This window comes from Phalangium opilio, unplaced genomic scaffold (genome assembly GCF_054372755.1).
Source record: "Phalangium opilio isolate 3A_F unplaced genomic scaffold, DU_Popi_V2 ptg000079l_1, whole genome shotgun sequence".
NCBI classification, from domain to species: Eukaryota; Metazoa; Arthropoda; class Arachnida; order Opiliones; family Phalangiidae; genus Phalangium; species Phalangium opilio.
The window spans coordinates 4,837,129-4,862,423 of record NW_028324187.1 but is presented as its reverse complement, the minus strand read 5'-3'; the positions used below and the strand labels follow the sequence as shown (position 1 = coordinate 4,862,423).

At 37.4% G+C, this 25,295-nt stretch overlaps 1 protein-coding gene across 3 annotated transcripts in view; it reads left to right on the top strand.

The window, feature by feature from the left end:
• The window catches only part of LOC149654304 (neurotrimin-like), a 167,350-nt gene that overhangs the window by 1,750 nt on the left and 140,305 nt on the right, over nucleotides 1–25,295 (top strand). The gene's annotated exons all lie outside the window — the stretch shown is intronic.

The window sequence follows — 25,295 nt, the reverse complement described above, 5'->3', positions numbered from 1 at the left end:
GCGCTTTACTTAGAAGACTCTGGATTAAAGATGACATAATTTGTTTATGTTCGCACTGTCCGGTCAGGAAAGCGTTCTAACAATATTACACTTTCCTGTCTAGGTAAATGGTTTTTTGGAAATTTATAATTGGCTATAAGCCTAGGCCTAAAGTTAAAGCTAAAGTTAAGTTAAAGCTAGTATCGGTTTTCAAATTCAAACGTTATGGATGGGGAATAAAGGTTGGATAGGACGATCTTTGGAAGGTCATCCTATCTCGAATAACGTTCGATAAAAACTCGTAAAACTAGGAGGATGGCGTTTTATATCGTCCGGGTCCTTAAAGAGATGCTTCCTTAAACCAGGGAAAGAGATCCCAAAGAATAATAGACAGTTTAAGTAAGCTACATCCCCGAATACATTTACCTTACATAAAGAATGTATTATACTGTATATTTTCACCGTAACGTGGTAATGGAATTCCTACTTAAAGGTTCTATATACATTCTATGAAAATGAGTTTTTCTTCACCTTTTAAAAAGGAACCTAAAACGGAAGCATTGAAACTTTTCTTTTCCCGGTTTAATCATCCTTGGAAACGGAAGTTAACATCATTCTAGGTTATCTCCCTCCTTGAATAACTTAGACCTTTTTAATCAACATCTCGAATGCCTTTCCTCAATGGGAGACATATTTTATTGGCAGAACCTAGCGCAACCTTTGGTCGAAACAGTCCCTCGCTTCTCCCGTGATTCGGGAGTGCCCTAAGAGGGGGTAATATGTGTAATGCACGCGTTACGCCACGTGTCGACCGTTTTTACGTAGGAAGTTGGTGAACACGCGCGGTGTAACACGTTCAACGACTTTGAGCCACTATGGTAGAAAGTAACTGGCACTCTTTTGGTTTGCCCATATTGGTACTCTAGGAATATTGGCTTTTCCTCTTCATAATTTTAGTTATATCGGAAGTCAGTCTTCTTTTGAGAAACTTTTGTGTCCGCGTGATAGCGTAACGGGAACTGCTGCCTTATTATTAGCTATCTACCCTTCCCCATCACGCGTTTGATTCTCTATACCCTCACTCATCCCGCAAACGTCAACACCAGACTGCACTAACAACCATATGGTTAGGCCGGCCTAATCTTTCGAGGCTCCCTTTCCAATTTCTCTATGAAACCCTTATACCCATCCCATCCTTATTTCATTTTGGTTAGGACTAATACCTTTTTCTCGTGTTGTCTGCTATTGAATTCAGTCTGGTTTAATCTTTTCTGGTCTGGGTAGGAGTATAACCCTATATATACACTTCCGAATCTATTATATTAAACATTTGAGGCAAAATATTAATTTTTCAAGTACGGGTATTCGGGTGGCTATTAGTCGGTGTCTGACGGACATTAAGTGCACCGCAATCGAAGAAAAAAAGGGCTAATTTATAAATAAAACATTCCACGCAAAAACGCGACTTCAGCAATAACGAAAAAACATGTTTCATGTTTGGCGAAACACTGGGAAAAGGCCCGAACTTCGGTAGTAGGAAACCAAGTCTTTGTATAACCATTTTAATATTATACAAAATTCCCGAAAGAAAGGGTTAATTCCATAATAACATCGCAGAATATCTCAACTCCGGTGTAACAACTTCTCCACATAAATTTTGCAAAAATACTGTAGGCCTAGAATAAATTAAATATTATATTAAAGGTAACAAAATGTTAAAAAAATGTTTTATAATTAAAACCGTCTACATTTTACGTTGCCTCCTATTGGAATTTCACGTTCAAATTCCAGAAATATTTTACGTTTTTCACGTTATAGCTAGCCTTGAGGAAAAAATGGACTCGAATACCTTATATTTCTAAAATTGCGATAGATTGTAGTATGCTGATCCAATTTGTTTTAGCGTGCGTACAATCTATCTCGCAACATTTCCATTTGTTGAAAGAGAAACGGCATCGCTGCCGTTTGACTCTGTATTGGGTTAAGTATAAAATATCACTCGGTGCCATTACCCTTCAAGATAATGGATTTTCAGACCGGTGCATTTATGAAGTAGGCGAAGCAAACTTTACATAAACCTTAAGGCATGCATCAGTGGGTGGGTTAGAATTTGTTTGAAATACGTTATACCCACGTGACTAAGTACAGGCGTGGTTCAAATAAGCTTAGTTTCTTTTATTATAAAAACTACCACATCTTGGAATTGGCGCTGTAATCTAGCAAAACACTCCATGTTGAGTCTTTGTATCTTGACGTCATATGTTACCTATGACGTATTTCAATTTATTTTTTATTCACGAAGCTTCTTTATAGTATCTTTAAAATGGTGGGTAGAAAATGAATAAATGTTTTCATAGATGGCGCTAGAGGTACAGAGGAGGATTGCAACGGCAGAGATATTTCCCGCTCCATCTAGAGTTGCCTGTTAACATTTCTTTTTTCCAGCACTGTGCCACGGGCGCGCGTTTTGCTTTGTATGTAATTTACGATAACAGTCTATATTCTTATCTAACGAAATATAACGTGACTGGTCGTAATTTCACGGTTGGCGCGCTCCTGCCATATTCCATCGAAATGAGGTAGACGAAATCCAATAACAATAATACTTTATGTATTATATTTATTCATTAGGCCGACTCGGTGTTTCTCTTTTGACCGAATATATATATTCACTTTCTTCAGCCGTTTATTATCTAAAAAGTATACGCGGTGGTATGCGGGAATATTAGAGTCAATATTTAAGAAATCTTGTATTCTAGTCACTCCGTGCCGTTTATGAGTTTATAATCACCTTTGGAAGAATATTTAATATTTCTCTTGAAGCTCTACTCCGTAAAATATGAGAAAATCTACATATTTCCGATATACAACTACAAGGTCCGGTTAACCATCAAGTTTTATCGGTTATTTAACACCGATCCCTTGTTAGATGTCAAGGTTCAAAAAATAATAAGAAAATTCCTGAGATAATAAAAGTGTGGGTCGAAAATAAGCTATACTTTGTATGGCAGGAAAAAGCCACCGTATATGCAAATATAATACTTAAAAAAAAAGATAGTTTTTATCAATTGTGTTTATAGTAATTGTTTAAAACCATTAGTAAGCTTATATGCTTAATTCGTGCTAATAAGCTTTATTTAAATTTAAGTAAACTCTGAATTTGGGTGATTTGTCAAGATAAGTATATGACGTAGAGTTTCTTGTCAGCGGGGCCATTAGCGTTTAATAATTTAATTAAGGGAATGTGATTAAAAATTAGCCAATTCTCCCTTTATTATACAATTTACATTTGTTTTGCCCTGTAAGTAATGTAAGTGGTTTCAACTGACTGACATGTACGCCAACGAAGAATTGTAAAGGCCTTCCTCTCCCAAGCAAGATATATCTAAAGAAAAGTATGAAAATCTTCAAGCTTGTTGAACCTCCAAATCACTAATTACTTCCACTACAAAGTGAATCTCACGGGTTTAACTGGACTACTGTTATCAATATACAAAACTGTATCCTTAAACCAGGCATTACTAACGGCTATGTACAATAAAACATTGCTTTCATCGCAAACACATGCAGAGAAATAAGAAGTTTCTCAAGCCCTTTATTATAACCGTTGCCCAACTAATCAAAAGTTTATTTGCGTAATGAAGTTATCAACTTGATAGAATGAATTCGACGCAAAAACTGTAAGATCTATACTGAAACAGGGTTAGATTTTATATTAGAAGTAGGAATGGAGAAAAGTCCGACTCATAGCCAAGTATAAAGCCCCTCCCTCCAACACGTAACGAAAATTTTAAATTATCTTATTGGCTCACTTAAACTACGTTTTGATGACGTTGCTGACGTGTACGGCGAAAAATACGTAACTCCTTTTTACCTCTGTCGCAATGACCCGCCTCTTCTTTCATTCCCCCTCGTCCCGTGGAAGGGGGGTCCGGGACTTTGACGCGCGCCCAGATTACTCTGTTCTCCATTCCTACTTCTAAAATTAAACCTATCCCTGACTGAAAAATTGAATGTTTTGGGCTTGTATATCTTCTGTTTAACCTATTTCTGGACATAGTTGGAGGTTCAGGGGTGGTATCCTCTGGGGGGTTATGGGCGCAATCAGGGGCTTAAGGAGCGTAAGTGGATTAAGGATTTTATTTGTCAGCGGATTCTAACAAGGACGTCGACGACATTTCCCGCGTAGATATAGTATTGCTGGTTTCTTTCCCATCCTACCTCGTCCACTGTTTACTGTTGAAGCCTTCGGACCTTCCGCCGTTACGCGTTTAAAATGAAAACCGTGTTCTTTCCGCGGGCGACTTTGCCAACTATCGCGACTTTTCTAGAACTTTGAGGCCGAAAACGAAAGCGAGACGCATTTTTCGGCAGCGTTTTCTACTTTTAGATGTTAGCGATTGGGCACACTTTTCCCCCTAGGTTCAAATTGACCGTATATAATCTAAATTAATGAAATTTCAGGAGGAGTGGCTTATAATAAATTCAAGTGAAGTATTTATATGTATGTATATGTCTAAAAATGCACCACTTGTGACTTAGGCTTTAGGAAAATTGGTTTTGACAGGTCAAAAACTACCTCAGAAAATTTGAACAGGTAATTCATAAAAGAGGAATAAATTATAAATACGCTTTCGTTTTTCTTTATTAATTGACTTATGTTATACGTTTTATAAATGGACTTAGCAACAAAGATACCCGCGTCAGAACATTTTTATTATACTGTTATAGACGCCATTTTAAAATATGGCGGCGTATTCAACCGCAAAAGCCAGTCTATATAGAAATTACTGAACTTGCAGTATACTAAATAAATATTAGTATTTTCTGACCACCATTTTCCCAGATGGCCGTAGATTGGAAAAATCTTTCTTACTACTTGAGAGTAACTTACCTTCGAATTTTTGTAACGGCTTGGTAACATAATTTAGGTCACCAAAAATGTCTATTCAAAGTTTGAAATATGAGAGGTATTTCAGAGGACGGATTTTGCTTAGTTTAGACCAATTTTCCATGACTTATTTAAAAACATTCATGAAAGATATTTGACCGTAGGCTAAATAATATTTCAAACGCAATCTGTGTATTTTAATTAAATTCAGCTCCATTCGGCTAACTTTTTCTTTTTTGCATTTGCAAAACTGGCGCTTTTACGGATTTTGTTTTAAAGATCCGAGGGGTCGGACATTCTGAAACTTTTCAACCATAATACGTAACTTAGGGTTTTGAAATATTAATGAATGACGTAAAATAAACGTGAACATTTAACGAACTATATCCCTAAATATATTACCTTAATAAAAAAAAAACCCCAAAAAAATCGGGAATGTCTTCAGTAATTAATAAAATTAAAACCCTAATTAGCCACAAAACATATAAGATCAGTAGATTAGATAAATATGGTCTGTATAAAATCCCTTGCACATATGGAATGGTCATCTGTGCCTTAAAATTCAGATTTAATGAACATAAAAACGATATCAAAAATAACACACAAAACTCTCCACTTTCAGCCAAAACCTAATTTTAAATCCTAATAATTCTATATTATTTAATAAGGCGAAAGCATTAATAATGGTAGACAATTTTATAATTTTAAACTTCACTTATACGAATCTTTTTATATCCTTAAAAAAAGAACACGTTGAAACCCGACAGCTTTTTTGTCTGAACTTTGGCACTACCACTACCACAACCGAGACCACACCACGTGACCATGTACGAGATTTTACTTCCCCCCCCACTAACGTCTACGATAATGCCTTTGTTCAAAGGCGCGAAACGTGTCGTCTCCGCGTCAATTCTTATTTCATTTTATATTTTAAATTAAAATTAAAATTAAAATACGTGAATAAATTAATCAGGTATCGGTTATGAAAATTAAGTCGTAGGTGTAAAATTAGCGTAAAGCCTGAACATTTCCAATTTAAAAATTTTAAATTGCAAGCTTCCACTAACGAACTTCGGAAGCTTTGTTCAGTCTTGTTAAACATCACGTGACTTCATTAAAGGTAAGCCTTATAATTTCTTTCTCTTTGAAAGGTTACCTATCTAGCGTAAAATATTTCAACCTGGGATATGAGGGGTGAACGAAGGGGGGGGGGTACCGGTTGTCTGTCTCGGGTTTGAACTGAGATTTTAATAAAGAAGACTTGTTATAAACGCTTATTAAAATTTTTACCCGACAAAAATCCTCGCCGTGTCAAAACTTTTGAGCGCCAAAAAGAGAACACGAGAGTATATAAGTATTTTTAGAAGCGAATATATTAAATTTTTCAAGGAAAATTGTAACACTTTCTTAGGGTGCCTGATCTTGAAGTTATGGTTTGAGTTAAAACAAAATCGCCATCAGCGCGGTACTTTACGCGATTTAATATAATGCATAAAACTAAATAGCCCTAGAACATTACAGCTCATTTAAAAAACAAACTAATGTGTTACGCCGTATTCCGCAGAAAAAAAATAAACAAACTTACCACAATCCCGAAATAGTTTAGGCCTAATTCACACGCTGTCTCACGTTCGAAATTAATTTATCGAATTTCGTTCGCTTCCGCTCGTGAAGTTCTTGACTTTCCTTACTGTTATATGTTGTTATTTATTTGTTTGATTGATTTAAACTTATCACGTAAACATTAGAAAATAGTTATTTGCATCTTCCCGTGGATACACATTTGTCTATTTTAGTTTTAGTTTGTCTCTAGTGTCGTCTGCTAGGTCACAACTCACTCGATCACACGGGTTGCTAGATTACCTGCTAAGGGCTGGACATAAGAATTTAGACAAACGAGAGGGTAGAATCACTAAAATAAACACTAAACTTAACCAAATTATTATTAAACTGACTGTCCAATTACGTACTAATAATTTACACTTGATAGTTAATTTTTATCATAGTACGGGCGCCAGTTTTGACAACTTTGATAGGTTTTAAATTAGCAACTTGGCATAAGGCGGGCGGGAATAAATTGGCACGCATTTACTGTAGAAATGGTCGTCGGAAAATTCAAGGAGAAAGTGAAAATGAAAAGTGATACAGGGAATTTTGGATTATATATTTAGAATATTTTTGTCGGGGGAACTGCATGCGTGAACTCCTCACTTAGAAGGGAGCAAAGATGAAAATCTTTCTTCCAAGACTTTTCGCTCCTTAGCTTAACGTTAATGTTCATTTTTTTTAAACAGTTTTTTTCCTTTCAAAATAAGTTTTTAATCTATAAATAGTCCCAACTTTAGATAGCTCGAGAGTTCCCGTAGTGTAACCGTTCATTGGTACCGGAAATATACAGCGTGGTTAAGATTAACGGCTTGATAGGTATATTCTACTCATTTACGTGCCAGAAAATGTTAAAAAAAATCGGAGAATATTTTGAGTTTCTATGAGATTTTCATTATTAGTCGAAATTTAAACTTAAGAACATAAATTTACCTGGCAAATTTACCACATAAATTCAATAGACTGGGGTTCGAAACGAATTTTGCTTTAGGGAATGCGTTGGTTCCGTTAAAGACTACTGCATCTTTGGATTCGATACAGATGAGATTGTTGTATGATAAAGGTGTTTACTATAAAATGGGAACTATATCGGGGTTTATTTTAAACACGAGGCTTAAACCATCTCTTTTACAGCCTTGTTTTGTATATATGGTTTGAAACGGAGTCGGTTATAGTTCTCTCCTTGTCTTCGGAATATCTGTATAGTTCAAGTTGGCTATTGTTATCTGTCGCCGCCAGTTTCCGGTAACGAAGTGAAAAAGGATCCAATCTCGAGCCGCCCCAACTTGTAATGCAGCTGCCCTATTGCAAGGAGCTTGCGCTATATAGTTGTAAAGACGAAAGAGGTGCATGGCAATCCGCATTCTAGATTGCGCCGAGTTTCCCTTATTTTAGAAATATACTGAATTGCGGATGCTATTTGGCCCGGATTGTTTGGGCCGAATTGAGGCAACGATACATTTAGATTGAGTTCGCTCGGAGAATATTTTCCCGATAAAGATATTTGGCAAGAACTCGTTCGAAGAAGCTTTCTTAAACCATTTCAAGCCCAAATCTATTTAATCTAAAATAACGTGCTTTACTGCAAAACCCCTTCTTCTTTTAATAGCTACATTATTTAAGTAATTTTATTTTAAAGTTTTGAACCGAAATAAATCACGATAAAATGATAATACTTTAATGCAATTGAGTATGAAAGTTATGCTACGCTATGTTGGCAAGTATGGTAAAATAATGGTTCAGTCACATTAGAGGTATGGTGTCCATTAAAAGGACTTGAAAAATGTCCCGCCCCCCTTATGCTTAACCGCGCTAAAGGGGTTGGCAGTAATTTGTAAGACCATTTCGGGTTTGGAACTGACTCGAACAGAACTACGGCAGTCGAATTGCACTCTCGAATGACGTGCAACAATTGTATTCACACTGTCTATTGTATTGAAAAACAAATCGTCTGTCTAAAGTAAAATTCGTTTGTTAGCAATTACAAACTACTGCGTGGGAATACAATACTGTTGTAAAAAAGTATTTTACAATTCAAAGCGAGATTGGCTTTATAGTATAGCATTTACAGACGCTGCTTTTTTACATAGAGGGGGTGATCTTTTTTATCGGTTCTTGGAATGAGAATGGCATAAATGGATTTCCGGTGAACGTGCTTCATTTTAAGGGGCGGGCCGCGTGTAAAACTTCTGCTGCCTCCAAGAAGGAATGAATGTTCCTTTTTATTTCCTTTCCTCTTTATCTTCCAAGGCTTTCTGCTAGCTTTTCCTTTTTATGATTGGGGGGAGCGGCGACGAGCATCTTCTTTAATTGCGCCAAGCCAATTAGGACGTGTTCCTTCAGACCTATATACAAAGAAAAGAGATCAAACTACGCTATATCTTTTTATTCTTCTTTACGCCAAGAGAGAGAACTATTTTTGGAACTTATAAGGAAACGTCTTGTTGAATTTTTATAGTCATAGTTCCGAGAATATATTAATTTCAACAATAAAATTATGTTCAGACGAAAAACATTTTCTAGAGCACTTGACCGGTGAAATATTCTTAACTGAGATTAAGTTTCAGTTATAAAATCTTCTCAGTAGCGAATCAAACCTTATTCCCAAGGTTTTCGCCAGAAGTTTACATTTCGGTTTGAAATGGAAAGCGATCAAACCGGATATTGCAAATAGCCAATGGGGAAAATCCGAGACGGACTGTGGGTTTTAAGTGCGACCTAGGCTTACCAATCTGAAACCTCTGAGATTCTAAAAGCACGATGCCTCCAAACGAGACCAGTGACTTGGATATGACGTTACTAGCTCGTGAGGCGACCGGAAACGTTTAGTGAAAACTATCTATCGGCTGCTATAATCCCGATTTTTAATTTTTAAAATTAAAATGAGTTGAATTAAATCAATCCAGCAAGATATTCATAAGTACCGTTCTAAGACTTGGTTTGAAATTCTTGTAAAACAGTGAATTCTTAGCAAGTCGGTATAGATGTAGGCCTAATTGTGAGTGGCTGGTATTGTCCTTTTCGGCATTGTAATCCTTTTGTTAAAAGTATGAGATAGGGACTACATCTAGATGTCTACGTCCAAAATCAATAGGATCCCAGCATTAACAATCTTAGATGGTGTTACTCTGGATTAGGTCGGTTGTCCTAGTACTTTGTCAACGCTGTCCATCGATTTGGTTCCTCGGATCGAAAGTTCAAGGGCTTGATCTTTTCCTTCCACAGTAGTTGGAATTATTTCGTCTCGGGCACGCGTAGTACTGATTAGCAGCGATGAATTGACGATGGGAACTCCAATGACAGGGAGGAAACTTGGTCCATAGATAGCAGTCCAGGATACGAACTTGTATGGTCCTTTTACACGAATAACACACGCCAACCAACCCAAAATATGAAACCTTATTAAAATAAGTGTGCTTCATTTCTTGAATGGATAAACGAGGAAACTTTGACAGAAGTCGTCTGCAGTTACGGTCCAATTTCACACGTATATGAAAGCCGTAATCAAGTTATAACTACACGAGCTTTAAGCACATTATACGTATATATGGTTACGGTTGGGCTTCCAGAGTTGCATGGGTACTCGAGCTTTGACGGCGTCTCTCGTCTTTGACCCTGTAGAGCTATTGATTGACTCCACGCGAGGACTGAATAACGCTGTCATTTCGTCCGAAACTAGGACACGTGAGCTAGAAGCGTACGGTGCTTTCTCTGCTAGGTTACCATCGGGATTAGGTTCATCGCGTATAAAGGGAAAGGTTTTGTACACTCTTGCCATCCCACAGGCGCACTGTCTAGTCTCAACTCTCTCTCGTACCGCGTTCTTAGCTTAATGTGATAATGCTCGTGAATCGACGAGGGCTTATGTGGCGTACAATTTTATCCACTCCATTTTTCTCATTCCCCTTAGATTGCTTTATTGCGTCGAATTAGTTGGATAGAAATTTTGGCAAAATGGTAAAAGTACTTTCGGCTAGGCTTTACTTTCTCGCCCTCCCTAGCTTTTCGTGTTTTCTCGGCTGTTTTCTACCAACGTTCCACAGACTACTTGGCGATTCTCAACCCACTTTGGAATGATTAATAAAGTGGAAGGCGGAACAGTCTCCAGAGTCGAGTTTCAACGAGGTAGTTCGCGCTTGTTTGCGCTAACTCTAGTTTATTCGATGATATAACGTGAACCAAATCATATCCTAGCTACATAAGGAAAAAGGTTTGAAAAATCCCTTTAGGACCTCGCTCCTGAGCAATATTGCTCTTTCTGGTCGTAGTAGATGAAGTTGTTGCGACAAAACTGTTCTCACTCTTGAATGATTAAACAATTAAGGGTCCTTATTTAAAACACGTTTGGTTATTTCTTGGAAAATTACCATCAGTCTCGAGCTATACCGAAATTTTGCTTGTCTGTTATTGAGTTTATGTAAATTTTGGCCTAAAATTTATCGCATAAATTTCTCCGTTCGGAAAATAATTTCATTAGTTTAAATTCGACTCTCTGAACAAACTTTTAACGGGTATACTTTAAAATATGGGTGGAAGATTGTTATTTACTTTTTCGTTCCTCTCTTTAAAATTAACACGAAGTCTAGCTTGATTTAATGGAAAGTTTTCTCTCTTTCTTGGATTCGCTAATAATTTTTCGTAGACAGTATCTTTGTCCAGTCATCTCTATTTCAGTTTAAGACCTTGGGTTATCTAGAGCCCTTAGTATCTTACTTCTATACATTCGCTATGGGTCCCGAGTGGACGGGTTAACTATATGCGCGCGGGATATGGTCATTGTTCTAATACGGCAAATCCTATTAACGGAATGGGCTCCAGATGCCCAAAAATAGTCTATTGTACTTGTTTACGTAGACGAGCTATATGAGGGTCTGGTTTCGCGGCCCGTTAATCCCATTGTTTAATGGGGCCCTAATGGCCCCCCTTAAATCAACTCTAGCCTAGTGGAAACGATAAGACTTTTAGAACTCGCCCCTCCCCTCCTCACTCACCCATTCTCATCAAATCCTCCTTTAAAATTTATCCCTTGGTTTATTCTTAAATCCCAAGCTTATATTTTGCGAAAGACCATGAAATGTAGTGAAACGTGAATGAATATACTTGATATTCCAGATTGAAATTTAAAAAAACAAATTACACTTTTTTTAAGTATAAAAGTACTTCATTCTTTGGGTTTCAGTCGAGATCATTCTAGCCTGTAATGAGGTTTTTGCCTCTTCGTTATTAAGTGTTTCACCAAAATATAAATCAGTTTTATCAGTTCCTCCCAATCGAAAGGCGCTTTGAACAATTTGTGGAAATGATTTACAATTATTACTTCTTTCTGAAACGGCTTTCTAACTCGAGATATTTTAAAGTAATTTTTGAAACGCATCAAGCGTTACTTACAGATGTGCAGACAGGGAAAGTAGTGTCTTTCTTCCTTCAATTGGGATTTTTTTTGGAAAAAATTGGAACTTAGTTCCTCCTAAAGACTAGAATATAATTTTCTGAATTTAAAATACTTGGGGTTAAACATGATTTTTATTTTAAATGAACTTTGACCCACTTGGGTATTTTTCTTTGAGTAGCATGATTTTGAACTTGTTGATCGTTAGGATACAGCGGGTGGCCCCCGTTCACTTTGCAGCCATTACGGGGTCGTGACCTCGATAGGCTATATTTGGTGGCTTCGTAGGAGGCAGGGATGAAAATTCCAGAGAGATGTAAGAAATAGCGAGCGTGTAGAGGAGATCATTCCATCACGGGATGCCCCCACCATTCCTACAACCCATTTAACATAGACATTCATAGCTGAGATGGTTAATCAAAGTAGCATTTTTAAACTAGCCAGGGCCTCTTTGTCTATTTTAAAGCATTTTGGTGTCAACGTGGAGAGCCCTACGGTGGTAACGGGAAAATTTAACTCGCTTAGCTTTGAGAGGAGTTCGTGGACCATTTTTAAATGACTTGTGTCTCAACCATGTCGTCTATAAACGTAACGGCTTTTTAGACTGGTGTATATATATATATACTGGTATATAGGTATGCGGCGGTCTTGTATACGGGCGGTGGTCAGCCAAGCGAAATAGCGGAGTACGAAACATGTTCTGGAGGTGTTGCCCCCTCCTCCTTTTCGTTTGACCCCTATGAAGGCGGAAGGGCGGGTTTTGTAGCCCAGTGCACCCCGCTTCGTTCATTTCTGCTCGAGTAGAGCCCGCATCTTAACCTCTCTTCGTGGTCTTTTTCCGTGGTACAGGCTCGTTTAGCTTTGGCTCGATGTTGCGTTAACACGTTGCCTGGCCAACAAGACTTAAAATAGTCAGTGATAAATTGGAGGGACCTACAAAACACATCTCCTAATACGTTTTAGTTTTCTCACATTTTATTTTCTAAAGTTACTAGAGCAAGAGGCTCGCTGCCCTTGACTCTTCGACGTCCATGCCAAAAATGTTGAAAGGCGTATATGATTAAAACGTTTCTTGAGCAAGCTGATGGGGCGACGCCCCAGTCTAAAGTTATTATACCAAAAGGTTAATAGGATAAACCTCTTGCTTATATCAGGGTTCTTTGAAGTAATGGTTTCGCAATTTGCATTAAAATACTCTCGCTGAGTTGCTTAATTCCATCAAAATACTTCACAATTTTCTTACATAGTCATTTTCAAATTATTCTATTTACTTTGCATTTTTAAGCTGCGATAATAATTTATCTGTCCCTCTGTTTGTAACGCTTCAACAGCGTTTAGTTGCAAAACAACAGTAATAGTAACTTATTATATTAACAATATTAGGGTACTAAAACGAAATTGTGGGACTTACCTTCCAATAGGGCTTCATTATGTATAAACTCCACCATTTATTTGCCCAGTTTTTGTACTAGCCCTTTAAACAGTGGCGCGTGTGTCTGGTAAAGAAGATTCACGTTAGTGAGGGGCAGGGATGGGGGGTATCTTTTGGTAAACACGTCACTCGTCCCGTTCAGCTATTGCAAACTGTACATGTGTACTTGGCCCCCAAATATATATACGCTAATAAAACTCCGTCTATTCCCTTGTCGAGACTTAAAGCAACATTGAGGGCACGCTTGGATATACAGTATATTGCGTGGCGGCGATTCTTAGATGCCCCCCCATCCTACTCAGCATCAGTCAGAGACTACGAGGAAGATAATTAATTATTGTCACGAGTAAATCAACTAGGAGTAAGGGACTTGGCCTTTCATTCTCCACCCTAACAAGCATGCACCGTAATCGCTTCTTTTGAATGTAAAAGATCTGCATGGAAAGTCAAGTGAAATCGATTTAAAAGTTTGAGATAGTTATAACTAGGGCCGGAAATAAGAAAAAATTCTTATGGGACATGTGTCCAGGGACGCCCCCTTTGACTGGAAAAAATTATAGGACATTGTCCACTGGAGTGCGCAAAAAATAGTGTCATATCTTCATAGTCAAGCTATCAAAACCTGGGAAAAAATTTATTGGTCAACTGTCTAGTGACCCCCCTTACTTTTTAAAATGTTATGGGACATTTTAAATTATACTGGACAATGTCTTGTGTCCTGTGCTTATTTCCGGCCCTATGACGTGGTAACCAAAGGCCTTCTCAGACGATACAACTTTTGAGTCAACTAGATTGGTCAAAAAATTGAGTTAGCAAAAATTTGGTCTGTGATTGGTGATTCAAGTTGTCCAACATGCGAACAAACTAGTTAACGCAACTCGAGTTGACTCATCTAAATGAATCAAAAAGTTGTATAGGGGGCCTTCAGAGGGGGCTCCTCCATCTCGGTTTTGGCGCCTGCGCTGTAATCTTTTTGTATCATGAGAGTTCGCAGAGACGGCAATGTATCAACCCCCTTGTATGTGCCGATACTGGAAGTTGCCTAACCCCCCTTTTTACATCGTAAACGTCTTCTCTGAGATCGCTCGAAATTTGCTGATAAAATACGATAGACAGGGTCGTGATCGTTCACGGTAGGGTTTTATACTCCTCGATTTATTTACTCTTGGTGTTTGGGTAAAATATATTCCATAATTGCAAATTTATAAGAGTAGAATTTATTCGAGTATCTATCTACGCATGCCCTCTTTTGTTTTATGGCTTTTACATGGATTTGTTCGTGACGGATGATTTGTCAAATGCGTATCCCCCCAATAGTTGAGCGACGGGAGGGCCAAAAGCGTAATATATGATGCCAGGACGTTCAAAACTCGTTTTATATCAGCGAACTAACGCTAGAGCTCTGCTAAAGGTAATCGCTCTTTTCCCCATCCTTACGCGGCGCGCACACGCCTTATATCTTTCAGGACTGTACTTAAGCGATATTAAAATATGGGCCAGATGTTCCAAATAGATAGATATGTCCTTCTATTTACAAAGCTATAGATAGAGAGAGAACAAATCTAATTCGTATGATTAAAACGCGAGGATCTCTGCTGTATAGAGAACATCTAATCTGTAATTCTCGTCTTTCTTAATACATATTATAACTTTCCTCAATATTTAGTATACATAAGTTTCTATTTAGGCTTGCCTACTTTGTCCAATTATAATGTTGCAAATTATTTTAATTACGCACCACCCACTAATGACCTATTTATTACATCCTCGCTATAAATAAAAGCGATTAGTCTCATTTGCATTCATTCATTCATTTTGTACGCGTGAAAATTATGCTTATTCTTTCATCGTGGTGTGATTTCTTAGATACAGTGCACCATCCTTTGATTTAATTTTTAAAAATTTATTTAGCTTTTCATTTCAAAACTTTATTTATAGTTTAAAAAAAGGAAAAAAGGAAAGACTGAGTTGCAATTTTTGCTCATTTCCCATTAAGAAATTAATGTTTCGTTCTTAATTTTAATAGAATGCTTCTCTTTGACATCTTTTTTTTTCATTTCGCTTAAAGTTTTGGGCAGCTTATTATGGATTCTTCTTTATTGTCGCCTTCATTTGAAACTTTCGCTCGACGGATTAGGTAGTGCTTTTCGCAAAACTAAATTCCCAATTTCTCAGGCATTGTTAACGAATTTTAAAAACATTGTTTCTATTAAAATGAAGTTTAAAATACTAGAGTGTGCATGATACCAGGGATAGATTTAATTTTAGAAGTAGGAATAGAGAACAGAGTAACTGTGGGCGCGCGTCAAAGTCCCGGACCCCCTTTTCCAAGGGACGGAGGGGTATGAAAGAAGAGGCGGGAGGGTCATAGCGACAGAGGTAAAAAGGAATTGCGTATTTTTCGTCGTCCCCGTCAGCAACGTCATCCAATCGTAGTTTAAGTGAGCCAATAAGATAATTTAAACTTTTCGTTACGTGTTGGAGGGAGGGGCTCTATACTGGGCTATGAGTCGTTCTCCATTCCTACTTCTAAAATTAAATCTATCCCTTGTGTTACGTTACATTTTAAAAGTGTATGTTTCAATTCAGTTTTGAAACTTTGAAACTGTATAAGTTTAATTGATTTCTTTCGTCGTGAAAGATTTTAATTAATGAATTAATTCCGCTGAACAAACTCGCCTAATATTTAATATACAGGGTGTTCTTGATAAGTCTGCCATAATTTAAAGAGTACGTTCTTAGTGTGGCAAAGAACATGGGATCTATAACATTTAGTTAAGGTGATATGAGCTCCCTGTATGTTAAGTTTATTTTCTTCAAAGTGAATTTCTAATACATCGAAGCAGAAGCTTGTGACATATTATGCAACTAAAAGTATCCAGTTAGTTTACAGCTCGAACGTTACTACGCCTAAGCCTGGAGGCTTTTAATTGGCGTGTCAAAGTAAGGTCGTCTCGTGTTCTCCTACTAATTAAGAAGCCCCGAGTATAAGATGGACTTTAATAACCTGAAACGTAAAGAAAATAAAAAAACAAAAATTGTTAAACTAGGCCACGTCATCTTATTAGCTCCCCCTTTAAACATGTAAGACCCCCCAACTCATTTCGGATAATTTATCTTTGAAGTGGAAGCCCCCCCCTTTATCCCTCAAATGAAGTAAATTAAAACCCCTAACCAACACACGTCCTATTTGAAGATGACGTCAAAATGTGAAGAATAAACCCGTGCAGTTTATTGTTGTACCATGAGTAAATGAAGGAATCCTGTAATAGAGTTCTGAAACCGAAAACCTGTCACAAATAGACTTGTAGTGGTCGAGTTATGTTGTCATTTAGACAAAGAAGGCCGAGCTGGACATGGATCGAACAAGCTGAGATTTAATCTCATTTCTTCTGTTACACACCTCATATTATCACTGGTTAAAATCTCACGCCTGGTCTTATCACTAATTACAATTTCATTAGAACTTTCACACTCAAGAGATTGTCAAAAAATTAACAAACAAATTTATTTTAAAAACATTTCTCTCTTCTAGCCTATAGTACTTTCAAAGCTATCGTGGGGCTCATTACCTGTAACTTATTTGGGTTATTATTTACTTATGGTATACGCTAGTCTTTTGATAGAACCTCGAGAAAATTCAAAAAGGAAAGAATGAAGCTTATCTTCGCTGCCATTTCGTAGCTTCATTTGAACATTCCTTAAGCTTTTTGAAAGACGGGGAACGAAATGACACTCGCTTGTTATCAAAAGAGCCCCTTGATATGCCCCTAAATCTTCTAGGGTTGGGGCTTAATAATCCCCCTCAATGACTGACAAGCTTCATTCTTTAACAATATATTCTTTCCAAACTAATCGCTTTATTTGGAGGCCTAGAACTTTGCCTTGTACATAATCGCAGTGAAATAGAGCAGTAAATAATACCCTATTTAGGCTTATTGTCTTCGGTTTAAGATCCATAATGCATTGCCAGTTCAGGCATTCAGTAATTATCTGGAACTTATAGTTGGGAAGATCGAGTTTGCGTTTCTATAAGTTGAAAGAGAATGTCCTTATCTATTGGATTTTCGCTATGAAATTATGTATTTTACCAAATGTTATTGGCCAAAATGTTGTTAGGTTTTGAGGAAGGAATAACGGAATTAAATGTCGCTTTCGTGTGAACAAGATTTATTAGAAGGTTATTAATTTGTAGGTTCGCCCCCCCCCGTTTCGAGAATCGATACAATCTGCGAGTCCCCTCTTCAAAACCGAAACCTTATTTGGATGAAAACTATATGAGATGGTTGAGGCAAGGATGATGGGTAATCTGAGAGAAAACGGCCCGCTAAGTGTGGAATGGCTCAGGTCCGGTGGGATGCTACAAAATGGGGGAGTAATACACGGAAAAATGGCGGGCGGTCTTCCTAATTCGTCTGACGTAGACCGCCCGCCAGTTTTCCGAGTATTCCTCGCCCATTTCCAGCGTCCCACCAGACCTGAGTCGTTCCACAGACAGCTTGCCTGAATAACAGCAGGGATAGATTTAATTTTAGAAGTAGGAATGGAGAACATAGTAATGTGGGCGTGCGTCAAAGTCCCGGGCCCCCTTCCAAGGGATGGAGGGTATGAAAGAAGAGGCAGGTCATAGCGACAGAGGTAAAATGGAATTACGCATTTTTCACCGTCCCCGTCAGCAACGTCATCAAAACGCAGTTTAAGTCAGCCAATAAGATAATTTAAAATTTTCGTTACGTGTTGGAGGGAGGGGCTCTATACCGGAATATGAGTCGGACTATAGTAAATACTAACCGTTCTCCATTCCTACTTCTAAAATTACATCTATCCCTGATAACAGTCAATCTAGGCTGTCGACGATTCTGGCTCGCCCAATAATACCATATTTCTTCACCATCCCATCTCAATTTTAAATCTATCAGACGTTAAAGCTCGTTCAGTTGGTGGGGGCATACCCCCCTCTCTCTATTATAGAGGAAAGGGGGGAAATAGCCTCCGTTGTACGAAGATCCGATAAAATCCCGAATTGCAATCTAATTATCGCGTACTTATATATTTCCGTCAAGTATTTAATATATATTTAAATGAACCCCCCCTCCTGTTTCGGTCGTCCTATTTCTTAGACAGGTCTTGGTGTTAGTATTACATTTATCCAATAAATTATAATATAATCGGGGGTTTTGAATCCCCCCGGGTTAACGCATTCTTTAACACATCCGTCCTTGTGTTACGAGACAGGTAAAGGGATTTAAACATTGTTAGAGAAACCTATACTAAACAAGAGCGTAATAAAGATAACACCTGGAATGAATTTTAGTTTAGCCCTAGTTTTGAACGATGGAATTCATGGTGCATGGAAGGAGATTACTGTGTAGCGAGACACACCACCTACTTACCTAGGTTGTGTTTTAGAAGCATTAAATATTTAGTTCAACAACAGTAAAATAAAGATAGCTCTTGGAATGAAGTTTAGTAGCCGTAGTTTTGAACTTGTAACGTTGGAATTCATGGTGCATGGGTGGAGATTACTGTGTAGTAAGACCCGCCTACTTACCAAAGTTGTGTTTTTAGAAGCATTAAACATTTATTACAACAGTAAAATAAAGATAACACTTGGAATGAATTAGTAGACTTAGAATTGAACTCAAAACTATGGAATACATGCATGGTGGATGGGGATTGCTTTGTAGTAAGACCCGCCTACTTGCTTGCCTACGTTGCGCTTTAGAAAGCGTCAGATTGGCCCCTTGTATAGCAATCGATATATCGACCATTTTTTACAACTGGATGGAGTTAAGATCCATCCATTATGAGTTCCATTATCTGAAGGCTTTCAATCTCCATCTTCATTCCAGGGTGCTTATCTCTATTATATCCTTGTAGATACTGGTATACCGTATTGGTATCCACAAATGCACCTGGTCCGTAACCTAGATTACCAGTAGAAAATGCCGATGCAAATTTTTATTTTCTGAATTCTATTTATTATTCAATATTACTAATTTAATATTTAAATTATATTTGAATATTAATTAATTTTAATTATTTAAGACGGTGGTCGATCGACAAAGTTTATAAAATATTAACCTTGTTGCATTTAAAAGATCTAGAGAAACTCTTTACATTTTAATTATAAAAAATTTTTGAGTGAAAAGCATTGAGAAAAGCGGCGATTCAGGTGTTTTCATCCCATGTATTTTGCCATAGCCCCTGTAGAAATGTTTCTCACGCTATATACAAGTGCTCCGCGGTAAAGACGACAGGTAGGCGAAACCAAAATAATTTCTAGTGATTTTTGAAGGGTGCGGTGTTTAGATTATCGTTAAATGAGATCTAATCTGCTTTTGGCGCGTTAGACACGCACGGAATATAACACCTTTGGAGACCCAGAAAGAAGTCAATTAACGTTTAATGTTATTAAAAAATGACTTTCAAAGTCATTAAGACTTAATTACTTATTTACAAATGCAAGGAATCAAAGTGGTGAAAACCTTTCAGTTAGTATACGCACTTAGGCTTGAATAAATAAAAATTAGAGCTAAGTGTAGGTGTAAGTAAGAATCTTAATTCTTATAAGTGTGCCACTTAACACCAGTATCGAAAACACTTAATTAAAACTTACTAATTAATATTTAGGAAAATTATCTTACTTTAAAGTACTTCATCTGAGTGACAACGTGAATGGATTTATAATTTTATTAAAATTATAGTACCTATTTGTCTACTAAAACGTTAAAAATTTTAAGAAAATTCATACTTTTTTTATTTAATATAACCATTTTAATTTTTGTAACATAAGTCTAAATTTTCCTCTTAGTTTAACAATTCAGAAATAATTCTTTGAAGCGTCACACTTATTAGTAGTGATTTCACTTATGCGGTATAAGAAGACTGCCCATTAATTAATTCCATAGCTAGTGTATTTATTTTATTAAAACTTTAGGGTTAGGTCACGTCCCACTTTAATTACGGCGTTATACCAGAACCTTCATAGACGCTCCTGCACCGCTAAATAATAAGAAACGTGGTTTTTATTTTGGCCCAGCATAGCCAGCCAAGGTATTTTAATGTTGGTCTCAGGGTTTTCTTAATTAAAGTGCACTTTGTATGGGGCGCCAATAGCCGGTCCTAGTCTAGATCCTGCAGGGCCTGCTTTATATATATTGTGGTCAGACACACTATATACCCTTTTTTTGTGTTGTATATAAGGATTGTTTCAACCTTGGGTTAAAAAAAGAGAAAAACTAAGAAAGAAGAGTTTCTTTACTTTCTTGGGACACGACTCTTGCTAGAACAGCGTTTTTCACACACACACATGTCCCACTGGGAGGATGCTTGGGCATTCGGAATATAAAACGTCTCTTCCTACGCTTTTGATTGCTTTTTTGTTCTAAAAAGAGAGATCTCCAATTCAAGCAACTTAACTTACTCCGTCTTGCGTTTTTGCCGTTACGTTTCTTAAAAAGTATTTCCAGTATAAGTAGGTTATTGCGAGGGGTTTGAAACTCGCAATGGATATATATAGGTTCATAAGATATATGTTCCATAAGTTTGTCACTGGTTACAAACTGGAGCTTGTCATGAAGTGACTGGCGTAGGTCATAGATTCGAGGTGAAGCGACGTCTGGTGACTGCGGTGCTGTCAAAGGCTTAGTACAGACTAAATAGGAAGATGGACTGCAAAAATTAACCACCGAGTGTAGGACTTCAATTCTCGCTTGTCGTTCTCGAACTAGTTATCTCGAGCTGTAAGTCTCTAACATTATGAAGTATTGGAAGAGTAACACTTATGGAACATATCTTATAAACTTATGATGTGTATATATATGTTTCTTCGTTTCAATAAAAAAATCTTAAGGAGTTTTAAGAAACTAATTGAAATATTTAAATAAAAATAAAACTAGTAAGAAATAAATCTAAAATTTATTTTTAATATGTTAAAATTTAGTTTAATTCCCATTTTCACATATGCTATTTTTTAATGATAGAGTTGCATGACTTCAATTGCGGGTAGTTTTCTTTTTTATTAAAAATTTATGAAAAATTTGGTTTCCTCAGTTGATAATTTAAGATGTCAGCTTTTGATTACATTTAATATGTAAAATTATCATTGGAAATCTAAATACAGTGTCCAGCCTCTCTGATCACTGATCTTTCCTTGAATTTAGTGGATGAAGGAAAAAGGTTTCATTCTCTTATTTTTTTTTCTCTTCTTTATCCCACCAGTCGAATTCTGGTTTTTCTCGGTTTTCTGTTTGAGCTTCGCCGATTGGCTCGAGGTTCAAATGTGCTGGGAATTTTAACTAGGAATTGAGTCCTTTGAATATTAAAACTCCTTCTCCGTTGATACTTCGAGAACCGCCGCGTATTTTTTTACGATAGCCTAGCTCATTTCTTTACGAGGTGTAAAGGCAGTGTGAGTTCTTGTTTTTTTAATTTAACTGCTCCATCTGGTTAAGCTGAATTCTGTGAAAGAGCGGAGGGTTTATGAGAATTCAATTTGCAAACGTTTGTTTCCCGTCTTCGCTTTACTTCAGTGGACGAGAATTTTATATCCGGTTAACGAGGAGATTTATGGGCATTACGGACATCGTAAAAAAACATGGCGACTGCCCTCTACCTTTTAATTAATTATAAATGGAATTCGTTAGCTAAACGAGGAGCGGCAGTGCAATATACCGCCCTCTATTTTTATTACAATAGACAGGGTTCCTTGAAGTATTGGTTTGCAAAATATGTTATATAAATGTTGGTAAAAGTTTGACAAGAGACTTACTTAGAGATAGTTTGAGAACGACAAGCGAGAATTGACTAGACTTGGTTGTGCAGTCCATCTTCCCATTTAGTCTGTGCTAAGCCTTTGATAGCGCCTCACCCGGCGGCGCTTTATGAGAATCTATGATATTTCACCTACGTCACTTCATGACAAGCTCTCGGTAACTAGTACCAAACTTATGGAACATATCTCATGATCTTGTGATGTTGTGCTGCAATGAAAGTCTCAAAGAGTACCTCGCGACTCCTAAGAAGTTCTGCCCCATTTTTAGTGATTTTCGTGGAATCTCGCTAGATGGCGTGAAAAAGCTTTCTCGCTATTACCTGTATTTTAATAATAAGTTTTCAAACCATCTTTTTTATGAACCCTGATACGAGCTCAGTTTTTTTTTTCCTTTTTTCGCAACTTTTTATTTTCATGGAATAGATATAAAAGGTACATTCTGAACGAAAATTTTACTATCTGAATCTATTATTGATATACTGAAAATTGATCAGAGTATTTCAGTCATTAGATTCGCGTTTCAGAAATAGGTGACCTACTTCATCGATGGTAAATATAATAAACTATAGCATACAGTTTAGCGTGGAGGGTTATGGGTTTTTGTGACTGTCACTTACTGATATTCGGTTTAAGTAAAATAGGGTAGATGTTTATTGACCTGTAAATGTCCTGGAGGTCAATACACAAGGCATAATTATTCACCAATATTGCCTCGCTTCTGCAACTGTACAGGATCAAAATTTCACACAACCACGTGATGTGCATCATAGGGGAGGGAAAATAAGGCAGAAAAAATGCAAGTAAATGCGCAGTTCTATTTATGGACGGTCCCTTTTGGTCATTACTATAGAAAAACGGCACAATGATATCGTTCTAAAAATATGGCTTTAAAAATGGCATATTATACTTTAGTATTTACTCAAAAGAAGCCAATAGAAAAACTAGTTAATCTTTTCTATTCCGGGCAGGTAAGGCTTGCCTTGTACTATGTTGCGTCCATTTAGGAGGGCTTTGGGAAAGGAAATAAGTATGGAAATGCAATGCTATATAGGACGCTGTTATTCGTTTCGGGTCATTGTAATCCGTCGGGATATGCCCGGCGTAGCATACACAAACACACATACACACCTAGAAATATTTCGCCTATCCTTACATCTCGGCAGTAAAAGCACTCTCTATAAGAAACTATCTTTCCTCGCAGTCCTTATAGCACCAGAAGCTCCTCATTTAACAACAAAATAACTCATTTGACATTCCTAAGCCTTGCTAGATGACGCTTAAGCACGATTTCCTTGTTTGGAAAGCCGTTAATGTTGTAGAGCATATGTTATTTGACACTTTCCGCTCAATTTGTACCAAAGAACATGCATGTACATAAGCTCATGGCAGACATCAGAAGTTCAGAAACACCCTGTATGCTTCCCTCATAAGGCAAATACCACGACAAAGACTGGACCAACTCATATAATATGGAAAATAAAAAAGAACCGCTTTTCGCGTGAACTTATGATAATTCGGTTCACTCTGTAACTTCAAGCTCGTGTAGCAAAGGACCTCACAGCAGACAACATACATTCCATAACCGCTATGACTAAGTCCCTTGAAATAATTGTCATATTGCATATTTCGAGTGATGAGTTTCTCGTGGAAGGGAATATAAGTGGCTGTTGGCGATATATTTAGGGGTTATCCTTTTGTCATGAGCTAGGCCTTTGCTCTTTTCTAAGATGCTGAGCATAGAGGCATGGAGGGAAGGGAGGTAGGGGGCGTTGCGCGCTTATGCTCCTCCACTAAAAATGATTTATGAAGATCCTTTACGTCACTCAAATTTCTTTTCGGTCGCTCGCTTTTCCCTGGCCGAAATAAATTTGTCCCAATGTGTCTCCTCTTCGAGTCTTATTCTTTTCCGCTCCCAAGGCATTCGCGTAACTTCTCTGGAGTTTCCTCATCCGCTTTCTTTCTTTCTTTCTTTTTCTTATCGCCCCGCAACTCTTTCTCCCTCTCTCTCTCTCTAGAATATAAGAAATATGTTCCTTATTAAAGGGCGGGCGAAATCATCCTGAATTTACAATTGGCAATTGAATCCAAGATACAATATAGGTGAGAAAGAAATAGGCGTCAAAGATAGTCGCCATTTATTCAAGAACCAAGATGGCCTCCGACTTAAGTTAAATCTAAACTAAACAGATCTAGATAAAGCGTACTTTCGTTCGCCAGTAAGTGGAAAGTTTCTAGATGGCGGTATTTAAATTACAAGGGTTTGACTGTATCTAGAAACTCGAGCATTTTGTGACCGCTGGTTTTACAAAGCTTATGTAATTGAAGGGTAATTTGAAATTGTAATGAAGTTATTTCGAAGACATTAGAGGTAGTTTCATCTATCCTTTGAAGAGACAATGCGGGTGAGATGATGGTTGTCTCTTAATCAATTTCTGCTGTTTGCTGCGGGCTCGAAATTGATGGAAGAGCCCAAGGTCGTACTATTATATCTCTGCGCGATAAGTGAAAGGTCTCAATGTTACATCGTAAGCAGCCAGCCGTATCTCGCGCATTTTCTTAGAGGATTTTCTTGACTTCTCTCGTCTATCAGAAATCCATAAAATACATCTAAGAAGTAAACTACTGTACTGTGTGCATGTTCACATCCCCACAGGAAACCTAAAACTGGCAATCGATGCTCTGTTATATTTCCAGTGCATTTTGACTTTAACTATAGTTACGAATTATCACCATAAAATCACATAAATCCATACGGTTTTTCGAGAAAACTAAGCTTTCATCACTGGTTTATTTTGGCGTCCATCTCGAAACCAATTTGGAGAACCTTATAACGCCAGGAAGCTTATGGATCAGCGCATTTGAAATTTTATACGTTAGAGACTAGGCCTAGCGACCAAGGCTTACGAAATAGTTGACGAGGAAGGATTTTAGAATGGGGAGAAGGGGAAGGGGTTCTCGCTTGTTCAGAGATAAATGGAGTGGTCGTCTTTTGTTAAACGACTGACCGTGTCAGGGAGAGCGCAGATTGAACGTTATCACCTTTAAAGGAAGGAGGATTAACTGTTCCAGACTGCATTGAGAAATATTTGACGTAAGGTGTGTTATTCATGAATTTCTGCGTGGGGAGTTAATACTTCATATACAGGTATATCTGTGACAATTCAAAAATGGACAAACCCGCCACGACTGAGAGAGGTGTTGCTAAATAAATTATTATAATTTT